This window comes from Schistocerca gregaria, unplaced genomic scaffold (assembly GCF_023897955.1).
Source record: "Schistocerca gregaria isolate iqSchGreg1 unplaced genomic scaffold, iqSchGreg1.2 ptg000391l, whole genome shotgun sequence".
In the NCBI taxonomy this organism is placed as follows: Eukaryota; Metazoa; Arthropoda; class Insecta; order Orthoptera; family Acrididae; genus Schistocerca; species Schistocerca gregaria.
This window is the reverse complement of record NW_026061830.1, coordinates 974,968-995,608: the sequence shown is the minus strand read 5'-3', so window position 1 is coordinate 995,608 and position 20,641 is coordinate 974,968.

Sequence of the window (20,641 nt, the reverse complement as noted above, 5' to 3'; positions counted from 1 at the left end):
ACACTGAAATTGCGTCGCGATTCAATACATTGGTCACTAGCCGACTTATTTCCGAGCGTCTATCGCTGCCTCATACCAGATGGACGTACTCTTTGGCAGTCAAGTTTGTTTTCTCCCTCTCATAACTCACAGTTAATTCTTACCGTCAGATCCTGGAATTGACGATGGATCACTCAAATAGCGTCGCGATTCAATACATCGATGAGCAGCGTAACTATCTACAAGGGTCTATTTGTGCCTCGGTCACCGGATGGTCGCGTTTTGTCATCTAGTTCTCAAATCCGACGCAAAGCAGACAGTTAATCTATGTTCTCTCATCCTCTCAATGACGACGGAACACACATACTGCGATGGTTTTCAGAACATTGTCTACCAGCATATTTATCTCCAAGCATCTATTACTGCCTGGGTGACCACATGATCGTTGTCCTACGAGTAAAGTTTCGGAATCCGACGCAAATTTGACAGTTAATTGCGACATTCCCACCATCCTAATGACGATGCAACACAGAAATTGCGTCGTGATTCAATACATTGGTCACTAGCCGACTTATCTCCGAAGGTATATCGCTGCCTCATACCAGATGGATGTACAATTTGGTTGTCAAGTTTCCTGTCCCCGACTCAAAACTCACAGCTAAATCATACCGTCAGATCTTGGTATCGACCATGGAACACACAAATAGCGTCGCGATTCAATACATCGATGCCTAGCGTAACTATCTACAAGGGTCTATTGGTGCCTCGGTCATCGGATGTTCGCGCTTTGTCAGTCTAGTTTGCAAATCCGACGCAAATTTGACAGTTAATTGCGACATTCCCACCACCCTAATGACGATGCAACACAGAAATTGCGTCGCGATTCAATACATTGGTCACTAGCCGACTTATCTCCGAGGGTCTATCGCTGCCTCATACCAGATGGACGTACTCTTTGGCAGTCAAGTTTGTTTTCTCCCTCTCATAACTCACAGTTAATTCTTACCGTCAGATCCTGGTACTGACGATGGAACACACAAATAGCGTCGCGATTCAATACATCGATGTCCAGCGTAACTATCTACAAGGGTCTACTTGTGCCTCGGCCACCGGATGGTCGCGTTTTGTCATCTAGTTTTCAAATCCGACCCAAAGAAGAATATTAATTTATGTTCTCTCATCCTCTTAATGACGAGGGAACACACATACTGCGATGCTTTTCAGAACATTGTCTTCCAGCATATTTATCTCCAAGCATCTATTACTGCCTAGGTCACCACATGATCGTTGTCTTACGCGTAAAGTTTCGGGAATCCGACGCAAATTTGACAGTTAATTGCGACATTCCCACCATCCTAATGACGATGCAACTCAGAAATTGCGTCGCGATTCAATACATTGGTCACTAGCCGACTTATCTCCGAGGGTCTAACGCTGCCTCATACCAGATGGATGTACAATTCGGCTGTCAAGTTTCTTGTCTCAGACTCAAAACTCACAGTTAATTCTTACCGTCAGATCCTGGTAATGACGATGGAACACACAAATAGCGTCGCGATTCAATAGATCGATGTCCAGCGTAACTATCTACAAGGGTCTATTGGTTCCTCGGTCACCGGATGGTGGCGTTTTGTCATCTAGTTTTCAAAACCGACGCAAAACTGACAGTTAATTTATGTTCTCTCATCCTCTCAATGACGATGGAACACACATACTGCAATGGTTTTCAAAACATTGTCTTCCAGCAGATTTATCTCCAAGCATCTATTACTGCCTGGGTCACCACATGATCGTTGTCCTACGAGTATAGTTTCGGGAATCAGACGCAATTTTGACAGTTAATTGCGACATTCCCACCATCCTAATGACGATGCCACACAGAAATTGCGTCGCGATTAAATACATTGGTCACTAGCCGACTTATCTCCGAGGGTCTATCGCTGCCTTACACCAGATGGACGTACTGTTTGGCAGTCAAGTTTGATTTCTCCCTCTCATAACTCACAGTTAATTCTTACCGTCAGATCCTGGTATTGACGATGGAACACACAAATAGCGTCGCGATTCTATGTATCGATGTCCATCGTAACTATCTACAAGGGTCTATTGGTGCCTCGTTCACCGGATGTTCGCTCATTGTCAGTCAATTTTTCAAATCCGACGCACATTTGACAGTTAATTGCGACATTCCCACCATCCTAATGACGATGCAGCACAGAAAATACGTCGCGATTCAATACATTGGTCACTAGCCGACTTATCTCCGAGCGTCTATCGCCTCCTCATACCAGATGGACGTACTCTTTGGCAGTCAAGTTTGTTTTCTCCCTCTCATAACTCACAGTTAATTCTTACCGTCAGATCCTGGAATTGACGATGGATCACACAAATAGCGTAGCGATTCAATACATCGATGTATGCTTAACTATCTACAAGGGTCTATTTGTGCCTCAGTCACCGGATGGTCGCGTTTTGTCATCTAGTTCTCAAATCCGACGCAAAGCAGACAGTTAATTTATGTTCTCTCATCCTCTCAATGACGACGGAACACACATACTGTGATGGTTTTCAGAACATTGTCTTCCAGCATATTTATCTCCAAGCATCTATTACTGCCTGGGTCACCACATGATCGTTGTTCTACGAGTAAAGTTTCGGGAATCCGACGCAAATTTGACAGTTAATTGCGACATTCCCACCATCCTAATGACGATGCAACACAGAAATTGCGTCGTGATTCAATACATTGGTCACTAGCCGACTTATCTCCGAGGGTCTATCGCTGCCTCATACCAGATGGACGTACTCTTTGGCAGTCAAGTTTGTTTTCTCCCTCTCATAACTCACAGTTAATTCTTACCGTCAGATCCTGGTATTGACGATGGAACACACAAATAGCGTCGCGATTCAATACATCGATGTCCAGCGTAACTATCAACAAGGGTCTACTTGTGCCTCGGTCACCGGATGGTCGCGTTTTGTCATCTAGTTTTCAAATCCGACCCAAAGAAGACAATTAATTTATGTTCTCTCATCCTCTAAATGACGACGGAACACACATACTGCGATGCTTTTCAGAACATTGTCTTCCAGCATATTTATCTCCAAGCATCTATTACTGCCTGGGTCACCACATGATCGTTGTCTTACGCGTAAAGTTTCGGGAATCCGACGCAAATTTGACAGTTAATTGCGACAATCCCACCATCCTAATGACGATGCAACACAGAAATTGTGTCGCGATTCAATACATTGGTCACTAGCCGACTTATCTCCGAGGGTCTATCGCTGCCTCATACCAGATGGACGTACTATTTGGCAGTCAAGTTTGTTTTCTCCCTCTCATAGCTCACAGTAAATTCTTACAGTCAGATCCTGGTATTGACGATGGAACACACAAATAGCGTCGCGATTCTATGCATCGATGTCCATCGTAACTATCTACAAGGGTCTATTGGTGCCTCGGTCACCGGATGGTCGCGTTTTATCAGTCTAGTTTACAAATCCGACGCAAGATTGGCAGTTAATTTTATTCCTCCCATTCTCTCAATTACGATGGAACACACATACTGCGATGGTTTTCAGAACATAGTCCTCCAGCAGATTTATCTCCGAGCATGTCTGGGTCACCACATGATCGTTCTCCTGCGAGTAAAGTTTCGGGCCTCCGACGCAAATTTGACAGTTAATTGAGACAATCCCACCATCCTAACGACGTTGCAACACAGAAATTGTGTCGCGATTCAATACATTGGTCACTAGCCGACTTATCTCCGTGGGTCTAACGATGCCTCATACCAGATGGACGTACTCTTTGGCAGTCAATTTTGTTTTCTCCCTCTCATAACTCACAGTTAATTCTTACCGTCAGATCCTGGTATTGACGATGGAACACACAAATAGCGTCGCGATTCATTAGATCGATGTCCAGCGTAACTATCTACAAGGGTCTATTGGTGCCTCGGTCACCGGATGGTCGCGTTTTGTCATCTAGTTTTCAAATCCGACCCAAAGAAGACAATTAATTTATGTTCTCTCATCCTCTCAATGACGACGGAACACACATACTGCGATGGTTTTCAGATATTGTCTTCCAGCATGTTTATCTCCAAGCATCTATTACTGCCTGCGTCACCACATGATCGTTGTCCTACGAGTAAAGTTTCGGGAATCCGACGCAAATTAGACAGTTAATTGCGACATTCCCACCATCCTAATGACGATGCAACACAGAAATTGCTTCACGATTCAATATATTGGTCACTAGCCGACTTATCTCCGAGGGTCTATCGCTGCCTCATACCAGATGTATGTACAATTTGGCTGTCAAGTTTCTTGTCTCCGACTCAAAACTCACAGCTAATTCTTACCGTCAGATCCTGGTATCGACGATGGAACACACAAATAGCGTCGCGATTCAATACATCGATATCTAGCGTAACTATCTACAAGGGTCTATTGGTGCCTCGGTCACCCGATGTTCGCTCTTTGTCAGTCTAGTTTTCAAATCCGACGCACATTTGACAGTTAATTGCGACATTCCCACCTCCATAATGACGATGCAACACTGAAATTGCGTCGCGATTCAATACATTGGTCACTAGCCGACTTATTTCCGAGCGTCTATCGCTGCCTCATACCAGATGGACGTACTCTTTGGCAGTCAAGTTTGTTTTCTCCCTCTCATAACTCACAGTTAATTCTTACCGTCAGATCCTGGAATTGACGATGGATCACTCAAATAGCGTCGCGATTCAATACATCGATGAGCAGCGTAACTATCTACAAGGGTCTATTTGTGCCTCGGTCACCGGATGGTCGCGTTTTGTCATCTAGTTCTCAAATCCGACGCAAAGCAGACAGTTAATCTATGTTCTCTCATCCTCTCAATGACGACGGAACACACATACTGCGATGGTTTTCAGAACATTGTCTACCAGCATATTTATCTCCAAGCATCTATTACTGCCTGGGTGACCACATGATCGTTGTCCTACGAGTAAAGTTTCGGAATCCGACGCAAATTTGACAGTTAATTGCGACATTCCCACCATCCTAATGACGATGCAACACAGAAATTGCGTCGTGATTCAATACATTGGTCACTAGCCGACTTATCTCCGAAGGTATATCGCTGCCTCATACCAGATGGATGTACAATTTGGTTGTTAAGTTTCCTGTCCCCGACTCAAAACTCACAGCTAAATCATACCGTCAGATCTTGGTATCGACCATGGAACACACAAATAGCGTCGCGATTCAATACATCGATGCCTAGCGTAACTATCTACAAGGGTCTATTGGTGCCTCGGTCATCGGATGTTCGCGCTTTGTCAGTCTAGTTTGCAAATCCGACGCAAATTTGACAGTTAATTGCGACATTCCCACCACCCTAATGACGATGCAACACAGAAATTGCGTCGCGATTCAATACATTGGTCACTAGCCGACTTATCTCCGAGGGTCTATCGCTGCCTCATACCAGATGGACGTACTCTTTGGCAGTCAAGTTTGTTTTCTCCCTCTCATAACTCACAGTTAATTCTTACCGTCAGATCCTGGTACTGACGATGGAACACACAAATAGCGTCGCGATTCAATACATCGATGTCCAGCGTAACTATCTACAAGGGTCTACTTGTGCCTCGGCCACCGGATGGTCGCGTTTTGTCATCTAGTTTTCAAATCCGACCCAAAGAAGAATATTAATTTATGTTCTCTCATCCTCTCAATGACGAGGGAACACACATACTGCGATGCTTTTCAGAACATTGTCTTCCAGCATATTTATCTCCAAGCATCTATTACTGCCTAGGTCACCACATGATCGTTGTCTTACGCGTAAAGTTTCGGGAATCCGACGCAAATTTGACAGTTAATTGCGACATTCCCACCATCCTAATGACGATGCAACTCAGAAATTGCGTCGCGATTCAATACATTGGTCACTAGCCGACTTATCTCCGAGGGTCTATCGCTCCTCATACCAGATGGACGTACTCTTTGGCAGTCAAGTTTGTTTTCTCCCTCTCATAACTCACAGTTAATTCTTACCGTGAGATTCTGGTATTGACGATGGAACACACAAATAGCGTCGCGATTCAATAGATCGATGTCCAGCGTAACTATCTACAAGGGTCTATTGGTGCCTCGGTCACCGGATGGTACGTTTTGTCATCTAGTTTTCAAAACCGACGCAAAACTGACAGTTAATTTATGTTCTCTCATCCTCTCAATGACGATGGAACACACATACTGCGATGGTTTTCAGAACATTGTCTTCCAGCAGATTTATCTCCAAGCATCTATTACTGCCTGGGTCACCACATGATCGTTGTCCTACGAGTATAGTTTCGGGAATCAGACGCAATTTTGACAGTTAATTGCGACATTCCCACCATCCTAATGACGATGCCACACAGAAATTGCGTCGCGATTAAATACATTGGTCACTAGCCGACTTATCTCCGAGGGTCTATCGCTGCCTTACACCAGATGGACGTACTGTTTGGCAGTCAAGTTTGATTTCTCCCTCTCATAACTCACAGTTAATTCTTACCGTCAGATCCTGGTATTGACGATGGAACACACAAATAGCGTCGCGATTCTATGCATCGATGTCCATCGTAACTATCTACAAGGGTCTATTGGTGCCTCGGTCACCGGATGTTCGCTCATTGTCAGTCAATTTTTCAAATCCGACGCACATTTGACAGTTAATTGCGACATTCCCACCATCCTAATGACGATGCAGCACAGAAAATACGTCGCGATTCAATACATTGGTCACTAGCCGACTTATCTCCGAGCGTCTATCGCCTCCTCATACCAGATGGACGTACTCTTTGGCAGTCAAGTTTGTTTTCTCCCTCTCATAACTCACAGTTAATTCTTACCGTCAGATCCTGGAATTGACGATGGATCACACAAATAGCGTAGCGATTCAATACATCGATGTATGCTTAACTATCTACAAGGGTCTATTTGTGCCTCAGTCACCGGATGGTCGCGTTTTGTCATCTAGTTCTCAAATCCGACGCAAAGCAGACAGTTAATTTATGTTCTCTCATCCTCTCAATGACGACGGAACACACATACTGTGATGGTTTTCAGAACATTGTCTTCCAGCATATTTATCTCCAAGCATCTATTACTGCCTGGGTCACCACATGATCGTTGTTCTACGAGTAAAGTTTCGGGAATCCGACGCAAATTTGACAGTTAATTGCGACATTCCCACCATCCTAATGACGATGCAACACAGAAATTGCGTCGTGATTCAATACATTGGTCACTAGCCGACTTATCTCCGAGGGTCTATCGCTGCCTCATACCAGATGGACGTACTCTTTGGCAGTCAAGTTTGTTTTCTCCCTCTCATAACTCACAGTTAATTCTTACCGTCAGATCCTGGTATTGACGATGGAACACACAAATAGCGTCGCGATTCAATACATCGATGTCCATCGTAACTATCAACAAGGGTCTACTTGTGCCTCGGTCACCGGATGGTCGCGTTTTGTCATCTAGTTTTCAAATCCGACCCAAAGAAGACAATTAATTTATGTTCTCTCATCCTCTAAATGACGACGGAACACACATACTGCGATGCTTTTCAGAACATTGTCTTCCAGCATATTTATCTCCAAGCATCTATTACTGCCTGGGTCACCACATGATCGTTGTCTTACGCGTAAAGTTTCGGGAATCCGACGCAAATTTGACAGTTAATTGCGACAATCCCACCATCCTAATGACGATGCAACACAGAAATTGCGTCGCGATTCAATATATTGGTCACTAGCCGACTTATCTCCGAGGGTCTAACGCTGCCTCATACCAGATGGATGTACAATTTGGCTGGCAAGTTTCTTGTCTCCGACTCAAAACTCACAGTTAATTCTTACAGTCAGATCCTGGTATCGACGATGGAACACACAAATAGCGTCGCGATTCAATACATCGATGTCTAGCGTAACTATCTACAAGGGTCTATTGGTGCCTCGGTCACCGGATGTTCGCTCTTTGTCAGTCTAGTTTTCAAATCCGACGCACATTTGACAGTTAATTGCGACATTCTCACCATCCTAATGACGATGCAACACAGAAAATACGTCGCGATTCAATACATTGGTCACTAGCCGACTTATCTCAGAGGGTCTAACGCTGCCTCATACCAGATGGATGTACAATTATGCTGTCAAGTTTCTTGTCTGCGACTCAAAACTCACAGCTAATTCTTACCGTCAGATCCTGGTATCGACGATGGAACACACAAATAGCGTCGCGATTCAATACATCGATATCTAGCGTAACTATCTACAAGGGTCTATTGGTGCCTCGGTCACCGGATGTTCGCTCTTTGTCAGTCTAGTTTTCAAATCCGACGCACATTTGACAGTTAATTGCGACATTCCCACCACCATAATGACGATGCAACACAGTAATTGCGTCGCGATTCAATACATTGGTCACTAGCCGACTTATCTCCGAGCGTCTATCGCCCCCTCATACCAGATGGACGTACTCTTTGGCAGTCAAGTTTGTTTTCTCCCTCTCATAACTCACAGTTAATTCTTACCGTCAGATCCTGGTATTGACGATGGAACACACAAATAGCGTCGCGATTCAATACATCGATGTCCAGCGTAACTATCTACAAGGGTCTACTTGTGACTCGGTCACCGGATGGTCGCGTTTTGTCATCTAGTTTTCAAATCCGACCCAAAGAAGACAATTAATTTATGTTCTCTCATCCTCTAAATGACGACGGAACACACATACTGCGATGCTTTTCAGAACATTGTCTTCCAGCATATTTATCTCCAAGCATCTATTACTGACTGGGTCACCACATGATCGTTGTCTTACGCGTAAAGTTTCGGGAATCCGACGCAAATTTGACAGTTAATTGCGACATTCCCACCATCCTAATGACGATGCAACTCAGAAATTGCGTCGCGATTCAATACATTGGTCACTAGCCGAATTATCTCCGAGGGTCTAACGCTGCCTCATACCAGATGGATGTACAATTTGGCTGTCAAGTTTCTTGTCTCCGACTCAAAACTCACAGCTAATTCTTACAGTCAGATCCTGGTATTGTCGATGGAACACACAAATAGCGTCGCGATTCAATGGAACGATGTCCAGCGTAACTATCTACAAGGGTATATTGGTGCCTCGGTCAACGGATGGTGGCGTTTTGTCATCTAGTTTTCAAAACCGACGCAAAACTGACAGTTAATTTATGTTCTCCCATCCTCTCAATGACGATGGAACACACATACTCCGATGGTTTTCAGAACATTGTCTTCCAGCAGATTTATCTCCAAGCATCTATTACTGCCTGGGTCACCACATGATCGTTGTCCTACGAATAAAATTTTGGGAATCCGACACAAATTTGACAGTTAATTGCGACATTCCCACCATCCTAATGACGATGCAACACAGAAATTGCGTCGCGATTCAATATATTGGTCACTAGCCGACTTATCTACGAGGGTCTAACGCTGCCTAATACCCGATGTATGTACAATTTGGCTGTCAAGTTTCTTGTCTCGACTCAAAACTCACAGCTAATTCTTACAGTCAGATCCTGGTATCGACGATGGAACACACAAATAGGGTCGCGATTCAATACATCGATGTCTAGCGTAACTATCTACAAGGGTCTATTGGTGCCTCGGTCACCGGATGTTCGCTCTTTGTCAGTCTAGTTTTCAAATCCGACGCACATTTGACAGTTATTTGCGACATTCCCACCATCCTAACGACGTTGCAACACATAAATTGTGTCGCGATTCAATACATTGGTCACTAGCCGACTTATCTCAGAGGATCTCACGCTGCCTCATACCAGATGGATGTACATTTTGGCTGTCAAGTTTCTTGTCTCCGACTCAAAACTCACAGCTAATTCTTACCGTCAGATCCTGGTATCGGCCATCGAATACACAAATAGCGTCGCGATTCTATACATCGATTTCTAGCGTCACTATCTACAAGGGTCTATTGGTGCCTCGGTCACCGGATGTTCGCTCTTTGTCAGTCTAGTTTTCAAATCCGACGCACATTTGACAGTTAATTGCGACATTCCCACAATCCTAATGACGATGCAACACAGAAAATACGTCGCGATTCAATACATTGGTCACTAGCCGACTTATCTCAGAGGGTCTAACCATACCAGATGGATGTACAATTTGGCTGTCAAGTTTCTTGTCTCCGACTCAAAACTCACAGCTAATTCTTACCGTCAGATCCTGGTATTGACGATGGAACACACAAATAGCGTCGCGATTCAATAGATCGATGTCCAGCGTAACTATCTACAAGGGTCTATTGGTTCCTCGGACACCGGATGGTGGCGTTTTGTCATCTAGTTTTCAAAACCGACGCAAAACTGACAGTTAATTTATGTTCTCTCATCCTCTCAATGACGATGGAACACACATACTGCGATGGTTTTCAAAACATTGTCTTCCAGCAGATTTATCTCCAAGCATCTATTACTGCCTGGGTCACCACATGATCGTTGTCCTGCGAGTATAGTTTCGGGAATCCGACGCAAATTTGACAGTAAATTGCGACATTCCCACCATCCTAATAACGATGCATCACAGAAATTGCGTCGCGATTCAATACATTGGTCACTAGCCGACTTATCTCCGAGGGTCTATCGATGCCTCATACCAGATGGACGTACTGTTTGGCAGTCAAGTTTGATTTCTCTCTCTCATAACTCACAGTTAATTCTTACCGTCAGATCCTGGTATCGACCATGGAACACACAAATAGCGTCGCGATTCTATACATCGATGCCTAGCGTAACTATCTACAAGGGTCTATTGGTGCCTCGGTCATCGGATGTTAGCGCTTTGTCAGCCTAGTTTTCAAATCCGACGCAGATTTGACAGTTAATTGCGACATTCCCACCACCCTAATGACGATGCAACACAGAAATTGCGTCGCGATTCAATATATTGGTCACTAGCCGACTTATCTCCGAGGGTCTATCGCTACCTCATACCAGATGGACGTACTCTTTGGCAGTCAAGTTTGTTTTCTCCCTCTCATAATTCACAGTTAAATCCTACCGTCAGATCCTGGTATTGACGATGGAACACACAAATAGCGTCGCGATTCAATAGATCGATGTCCAGCGTAACTATCTACAAGGGTCAATTGGTGCCTCGGTCACCGGATGGTGGCGTTTTGTCATCTAGTTTTCAAAAACCGACGCAAAACTGACAGTTAATTTATGTTCTCTCATCCTCTCAATAACGATGGAACACACATACTGCGATGGTTTTCAGAACATTGCCTTCCAGCAGATTTATCTCCAAGCATCTATTACTGCCTGGGTCACCACATGATCGTTGTCCTACGAATATAATTTCGGGAATCCGACGCAAATTTGACAGTTAATTGCGACATTCCCACCATCCTAATGACGAAGCAACACAGAAATTGCGTCGCGTTTCAATACATTGGTCACTAGCCGACTTATCTCCGAGGATCTATCGGTGCCTCATACCGGATGGACGTACTGTTTGGCAGTCAAGTTTGTTTTCTCCCTCTCATAACTCACAGTTAATTCTTACCGTCAGATCCTGGTATTGACGATGGAACACACAAATAGCGTCGCGATTCTATACATCGATGTCAATCGTAACTATCTACAAGGGTCTATTGGTGCCTCGGGCACCGGATGTTCGCTCTTTGTCAGTCTAGTTTTCAAATCCGCCGCAAATTTGGCAGTTAATTGCGACATTCCCATCACCCTAATAACGATGCAACACAGAAATTGCGTCGCGATTCTATACATTGGTCACCAGCCGACTTATCTCCGAGGGTCTATCGCTGCCTCATACCAGACGGATGTACAATTTGGTTGTCAAGTTTCTTGTCCCCGACTCAAAACTCACAGCTAAATCATACCGTCAGATCCTGGTATCGACCATGGAACACACAAATAGCGTCGCGATTCAATACATCGATGATTAGCGTAACTATCTACAAGGGTCTATTGGTGCCTCGGTCACAGGATGTTCGCTCTTTGTCAGTCTAGTTTTCAAATCCGACGCACATTTGACAGTTAATTGCGACATTCCCACCACCCTAATGACGATGCAACACAGAAATTGCGTCGCGAGTCAATATATTGGTCACTAGTCGACTTATCTCCGACGGTCTATCGCTGCCTCATACCAGATGGAAGTACTGTTTGGCAGTCAAGTTTGTTTTCTCCCTCTCACAACTCACAGTTAATTCTTACCGTCAGATCCTGGTATTGACGATAGAACACACAAATAGCGTCGCGATTCTATACATCGATGTCCATCGTAACTATCTACAAGGATCTATTGGTGCCTCGGTCACCGGATGTTCGCTCTTTGTCAGTCTAGTTTTCAAATCCGCCGCAAATTTGGCAGTTAATTGCGACATTCCCATCACCCTAATAACGATGCAACACAGAAATTGCGTCGCGATTCAAGACATTGGTCACTAGCCGACTTATCTCCGAGGGTCTATCGCTGCCTCATACCAGATGGACGTACTATTTGGCAGTCAAGTTTGTTTTCTCCCTCTCATAACTCACAGTTAATTCTTACCGTCAGATCCTGGTATTGACGATGGAACACACAAATAGCGTCGCGATTCAATACTTCGATGTCCAGCGTAACTATCTACAAGGGTCTATTGGTGCCTCGGTCACCGGATGGTGGCGTTTTGTCATCTAGTTTTCAAATCCGACGCAAAACTGACAGTTTATTTACGTTCTCTCATCCTCTCAATGACGATGGAACACACATACTGCGATGTTTTTCAGAACATTGTCTTCCAGCAGATTTATCTCCAAGCATCTATTACTGCCTGGGTCACCACATGATCGTTGTCCTACGAGTATAGTTTCGGGAATCCGACGCAAATTTGACAGTTAATTGCGACATTCCCACCATCCTAATGACGATGCAACACAGAAATTGCGTCGCGATTCAATACATTGGTCACTAGCCGACTTATCTCCGAGGGTCTATCGCTGCCTCATACCAGATGGACGTACTGTTTGGCAGTCAAGTTTGTTTTCTCGCTCTCATAACTCAAAGTTAATTCTTACCGTCAGATCCTGGTATTGACGATGGAACACACAAATAGCGTCGCGATTCAATACATCGATGTTTAGCGTAAATATCTACAAGGGTCTATTGGTGCCTCGGTCACCGGATGTTCGCTCTTTGTCAGTCTAGTTTTCAAATCCGACGCACATTTGACAGTTATTGCGACATTCACACCATCCTAACGACGTTGCAACACACAAATTGCGTCGCGATTCAATACATTGGTCACTAGCCGACTTATCTCCGAGGGTCTATCGCTGCCTCATACCAGATGGACGTACTCTTTGGCAGTCAAGTTTGTTTTCTCCCTCTCATAACTCACAGTTAATTCTTACCGTGAGATTCTGGTATTGACGATGGAACACACAAATAGCGTCGCGATTCAATAGATCGATGTCCAGCGTAACTATCTACAAGGGTCTATTGGTGCCTCGGTCACCGGATGGTGGCATTTTGTCATCTAGTTTTCAAAACCGACGCAAAACTGACAGTTAATTTATGTTCTCTCATCCTCTCAATGACGATGGAACACACATACTGCGATAGTTTTCAGAACATTGTCCTCCTGCAGATTTATCTCCAAGCATCTATTACTGCCTGGGTCACCACATGATCGTTGTCCTACGAGTATAGTTTCGGGAATCCGACGCAAATTTGACAGTTAATTGCGACATTCCCACCACCCTAATGACGATGCAACACAGAAATTGCGTCGCTATTCAATACTTTGGTCACTTGCAGACTTATCTCCAAGGGTCTATCGCTGCCTCATACCAGATGGATGTACAATTTGGCTGTCAAGTTTCTTGTCTCCGACTCAAAACTCACAGCTAATTCTTACCGTCAGATCCTGGTATCGACGATGGAACACACAAATAGCGTCGCGATTCAATACATCGATATCAAGCGTAACTATCTACAAGGGTCTATTGGTGCCTCGGTCACCGGATGTTCGCTCTTTGTCAGTCTAGTTTTCAAATCCGACGCACATTTGACAGTTAATTGCGACATTCCCACCACCCTAATGACGATGCAACACAGAAATTGCGTCGCGATTCAATATATTGGTCACTAGCCGACTTATCTCCTATTGTCTATCGCTGCCTCATACCAGATGGAAGTACTGTTTGGCAGTCAAGTTTGTTTTCTCCCTCTCACAACTCACAGTTAATTCTTACCGTCAGATCCTGGTATTGACGATGGAACACACAAATAGCGTCGCAATTCTATACATCGATGTCCATCGTAACTATCTACAAGGGTCTATTGGTGCCTCGGTCACCGGATGTTCGCTCTTTGTCAGTCTAGTTTTCAAATCCGCCACAAATTTGGCAGTTAATTGCGACATTCCCACCACCCTAATGACGATGCAACACAGAAATTGCGTCGCAATTCAATACATTGGTCACTAGCCGAATTATCTCCGAGGGTCTATCGCTGCCTCATACCAGATGGACGTACTCTTTGGCAGTCAAGTTTGTTTTCTCCCTGTCATAACTCACAGTTAATTCTTACCGTCAGATCCTGGTAATGACGATGGAACACACAAATAGCGTCGCGATTCAATACATCGATGTCCAGCGTAACTATCTGCAAGGGTCTATTGGTGCCTCGGTCACCGGATGGTGGCGTTTTGTCATCTAGTTTTCAAATCCGACGCAAAACTGACAGTTAATTTACGTTCTCTCATCCTCTCAATGACGACGGAACACACATACTGCGATGGTTTTCAGAACATTGTCTTCCAGCAGATTTATCTCCAAGCATCTATTACTGCCTGGGTCACCACATGATCGTTGTCCTACGAGTATAGTTTCGGGAATCCGACGCAAATTTGACAGTTAATTGCGACATTCCCACCATCCTAATGACGATGCAACACAGAAATTGCGTCGCGATTCAATACATTGGTCACTAGCCGCCTTATCTCCGAGGGTCTATCGGTGCCTCATACCAGATGGACGTACTGTTTGGCAGTCAAGTTTGTTTTCCCCCTCTCATAACTCACAGTTAATTCTTACCGTCAGATCCTGGTATTGACGATGGAACACACAAATAGCGTCGCGATTCTATACATCGATGTCAATCGTAACTATCTACAAGGGTCTATTGGTGCCTCGATCACCGTATGGTCGCGTTTTGTCAGTCTAGTTTACAAATCCGACGCAAGATTGGCAGTTAATTTTATTCCTCCCATACTCTCAATTACGATGGAACACAAATACTGCGATGGTCTTCAGAACATCGACTTCCAGCAGATTTATCTCCAAGCATGCCTGGGTCACCACTTGATCGTTTTCCTGAGAGTAAAGTTTCGGGAATCCGACGCAAATTTGACAGTTAATTGAGACATTCCCACCATCCTAATGACGAAGCAACACAGAAATTGCGTCGCGTTTCAATACATTGGTCACTAGCCGACTTATCTCCGAGGGTCTAACGCTGCCTCATACCAGATGGATGTACAATTTGGCTGTCAAGTTTCTTGTCTCCGACTCAAAACTCACAGTTAATTCTTACAGTGAGATCCTGGTATCGACGATGGAACACACAAATAGCGTCGCGATTCAATAGATCGATGTCCAGCGTAACTATCTACAAGGGTCTATTGGTGCCTCGATCACCGTATGGTCGCGTTTTGTCAGTCTAGTTTACAAATCCGACGCAAGATTGGCAGTTAATTTTATTCCTCCCATACTCTCAATTACGATGGAACACAAATACTGCGATGGTTTTCAGAACATCGACTTCCAGCAGATTTATCTCCAAGCATGCCTGGGTCACCACTTGATCGTTCTCCTGCGAGTAAAGTGTCGGGAATCCGTCGCAAATTTGTTAGTTAATAGCGATATTCCCACCTTCCTAAAGCCGATGCAACACAGTTATCGCGTCGCGATTCAATACATCGATGTCTAGCCTAACTATTTACAAGGGTATATTGGTGCCTCGATCACCGGATGTTCGCGCTTTGTCAGTCTAGTTTTCAAATCCGACGCAAATTTGACTGTTAATTGCGACATTCCCACCACCCTAATGACGATGCAACACAGAAATTGCGTCGCGATTCAATATATTGGTCACTAGCCGACTTATCTCCGAGGGTCTATCGCTACCTCATACCAGATGGACGTACTCTTTGGCAGTCAAGTTTGTTTTCTCCCTCTCATAATTCACAGTTAATTCTTACCGTCAGATCCTGGTATTGACAATGGAACACACAAATAGCGTCGCGATTCAATAGATCGATGTCCAGCGTAACTATCTACAAGGGTCTATTGGTGCCTCGGTCACCGGATGGTGGCGTTTTGTCATCTAGTTTTCAAAACCGACGCAAAACTGACAGTTAATTTATGTTCTCTCATCCTCTCAATGACGATGGAACACACATTCTGCGATGGTTTTCAGAACATTGCGTTCCAGCAGATTTATCTCCAAGCATCTATTACTGCCTGGGTCACCACATGATCGTTGTCCTACGAATATAATTTCGGGAATCCGACGCAAATTTGACAGTTAATTGCGACATTCCCACCATCCTAATGACGAAGCAACACAGAAATTGCGTCGCGTTTCAATACATTGGTCACTAGCCGACTTATCTCCGAGGGTCTATCGGTGCCTCATACCGGATGGACGTACTGTTTGGCAGTCAAGTTTGTTTTCTCCCTCTCATAACTCACAGTTAATTCTTACCGTCAGAACCTGGTATTGACGATGGAACACACAAATAGCGTCGCGATTCTATACATCGATGTCAATCGTAACTATCTACAAGGGTCTATTGGTGCCTCGGTCACCGGATGGTCGCTCTTTGTCAGTCTAGTTTTCAAATCCGACGCACATTTGACAGTTAATTGCGTATTCCCACCACCCTAATGACGATGCAACACAGAAATTGCGTCGCGAGTCAATATATTGGTCACTAGTCGACTTATCTCCGACGGTCTATCGCTGCCTCATACCAGATGGAAGTACTGTTTGGCAGTCAAGTTTGTTTTCTCCCTCTCACAACTCACAGTTAATTCTTACCGTCAGATCCTGGTATTGACGATAGAACACACAAATAGCGTCGCGATTCTATACATCGATGTCCATCGTAACTATCTACAAGGGTCTATTGGTGCCTCGGTCACCGGATGTTCGCTCTTTGTCAGTCTAGTTTTCAAATCCGCCGCAAATTTGGCAGTTAATTGCGACATTCCCATCACCCTAATAACGATGCAACACAGAAATTGCGTCGCGATTCAATACATTGGTCACTAGCCGACTTATCTCCGAGGGTCTAACGCTGCCTCATACCAGATGGATGTACAATTTGGCTGTCAAGTTTCTTGTCTCCGACTCAAAACTCACAGTTAATTCTTACAGTGAGATCCTGGTATCGACGATGGAACACACAAATAGCGTCGCGATTCAATACATCGATGTCTAGCGTAACTATCTACAAGGGTCTATTGGTGCCTCGGTCACCGGATGTTCGCTCTTTGCAGTCTAGTTTTCAAATCCGACGCACATTTGACAGTTATTGCGACATTCACACCATCCTAACGACGTTGCAACACAGAAATTGCGTCGCGATTCAATACATTGGTCACTAGCCGACTTATCTCCGAGGGTCTATCGCTGCCTCATACCAGATGGACGTACTCTTTGGCAGTCAAGTTTGTTTTCTCCCTCTCATAACTCACAGTTAATTCTTACCGTGAGATTCTGGTATTGACGATGGAACACGCAAATAGCGTCGCGGTTCAATAGATCGATGTCCAGCGTAACTATCTACAAGGGTCTATTGGTGCCTCGGTCACCGGATGGTGGCATTTTGTCATCTAGTTTTCAAAACCGACGCAAAACTGACAGTTAATTTATGTTCTCTCATCCTCTCAATGACGATGGAACACACATACTGAGATAGTTTTCAGAACATTGTCTTCCAGCAGATTTATCTCCAAGCATCTATTACTGCCTGGGTCACCACATGATCGTTGTCCTACGAATAAAATTTCGGGAATCCGACGCAAATTTGACAGTTAATTGCGACATTCCCACCACCCTAATGACGATGCAACACAGAAATTGCGTCGCTATTCAATACTTTGGTCACTTGCAGACTTATCTCCAAGGGTCTATCGCTGCCTCATACCAGATGGATGTACAATTTGGCTGTCAAGTTTCTTGTCTCCGACTCAAAACTCACAGCTAATTCTTACCGTCAGATCCTGGTATCGACGATGGATCACACAAATAGCGTCGCGATTCAATACATCGATATCTAGCGTAACTATCTACAAGGGTCTATTGGTGCCTCGGTCACCGGATGTTCGCTCTTTGTCAGTCTAGTTTTCAAATCCGACGCACATTTGACAGTTAATTGCGACATTCCCACCAACCTAATGTCGATGCAACACAGAAATTGCGTCGCGATTCAATATATTGGTCACTAGCCGACTTATCTCCGAGGGTCTATCGCTGCCTCATACCAGATGGAAGTACTGTTTGGCAGTCAAGTTTGTTTTCTCCCTCTCACAACTCACAGTTAATTCTTACCGTCAGATCCTGGTATTGACGATGGAACACACAAATAGCGTCGCAATTCTATACATCGATGTCCATCGTAACTATCTACAAGGGTCTATTGGTGCCTCGGTCACCGGATGTTCGCTCTTTGTCAGTCTAGTTTTCAAATCCGCCACAAATTTAGCAGTTAATTGCGACATTCCCACCACCCTAATGATGATGCAACACAGAAATTGCGTCGCAATTCAATACATTGGTCACTAGCCGAATTATCTCCGAGGGTCTATCGCTGCCTCATACCAGATGGACGTACTCTTTGGCAGTCAAGTTTGTTTTCTCCCTCTCATAACTCACAGTTAATTCTTACCGTCAGATCCTGGTATTGACGATGGAACACACAAATAGCGTCGCGATTCAATACATCGATGTCCAGCGTAACTATCTGCAAGGGTCTATTGGTAACTCGGTTACCGGATGGTGGCGTTTTGTCATCTAGTTTTCAAATCCGACGCAAAACTGACAGTTAATTTACGTTCTCTCATCCTCTCAATGACGATGGAACACACATACTGCGATGGTTTTCAGAACATTGTCTTCCAGCAGATTTATCTCCAAGCATCTATTACTGCCTGGGTCACCACATGATCGTTGTCCTACGAGTATAGTTTCGGGAATACGACGCAAATTTGACAGTTAATTGCGACATTCCCACCATCCTAATGACGATGCAACACAGAAATTGCGTCGCGATTCAATACATTGGTCACTAGCCGAGTTATCTCCGAGGGTCTATCGCTGCCTCATACCAGAAGGACGTACTGTTTGGCAGTCAAGTTTGTTTTCTCCCTCTCATAACTCACAGTTAATTCTTACCGTCAGATCCTGGTATTGACGATGGAACACACAAATAGCGTCGCGATTCAATACTTCGATGTTTAGCGTAACTATCTACAAGGGTCTATTGGTGCCTCGGTCACCGGATGTTCGCTCTTTGTCAGTCTAGTTTTCAAATCCGACGCACATTTGACAGTTATTGCGACATTCACACCATCCTAACGACGTTGCAACACAGAAATTGCGTCGCGATTCAATACATTGGTCACTAGCCGACTTATCTCCGAGGGTCTATCGCTGCCTCATACCAGATGGACGTACTCTTTGGCAGTCAAGTTTGTTTTCTCCCTCTCATAACTCACAGTTAATTCTTACCGTGAGATTCTGGTATTGACGATGGAACACACAAATAGCGTCGCGATTCAATAGATCGATGTCCAGCGTAACTATCTACAAGGGTCTATTGGTGCCTCGGTCACCGGATGGTGGCGTTTTGTCATCTAGTTTTCAAAACCGACGCAAAACTGACAGTTAATTTATGTTCTCTCATCCTCTCAATGACGATGGAACACACATACTGCGATGGTTTTCAGAACATTGTCTTCCAGCAGATTTATCTCCAAGCATCTATTACTGCCTGGGTCACCACATGATCGTTGTCCTACGAATAAAATTTCGGGAATCCGACGCAAATTTGACAGTTAATTGCGACATTCCCACCATCCTAATGACGAAGCAACACAGAAATTGCGTCGCGTTTCAATACATTGGTCACTAGCCGCCTTATCTCCGAGGGTCTATCGGTGCCTCATACCAGATGGACGTACTGTGTGGCAGTCAAGTTTGTTTTCCCCCTCTCATAACTCACAGTTAATTCTTACCGTCAGATCCTGGTATTGACGATGGAACACACAAATAGCGTCGCGATTCTATACATCGATGTCAATCGTAACTATCTACAAGAGTCTATTGGTGCCTCGATCACCGTATGGTCGCGTTTTGTCAGTCTAGTTTACAAATCCGACGCAAGATTGGCAGTTAATTTTATTCCTCCCATACTCTCAATTACGATGGAACACAAATACTGCGATGGTTTTCAGAACATCGACTTCCAGCAGATTTATCTCCAAGCATGCCTGGGTCCCCACTTGATCGTTCTCCTGCGAGTAAAGTTTCGGGAATCCGAC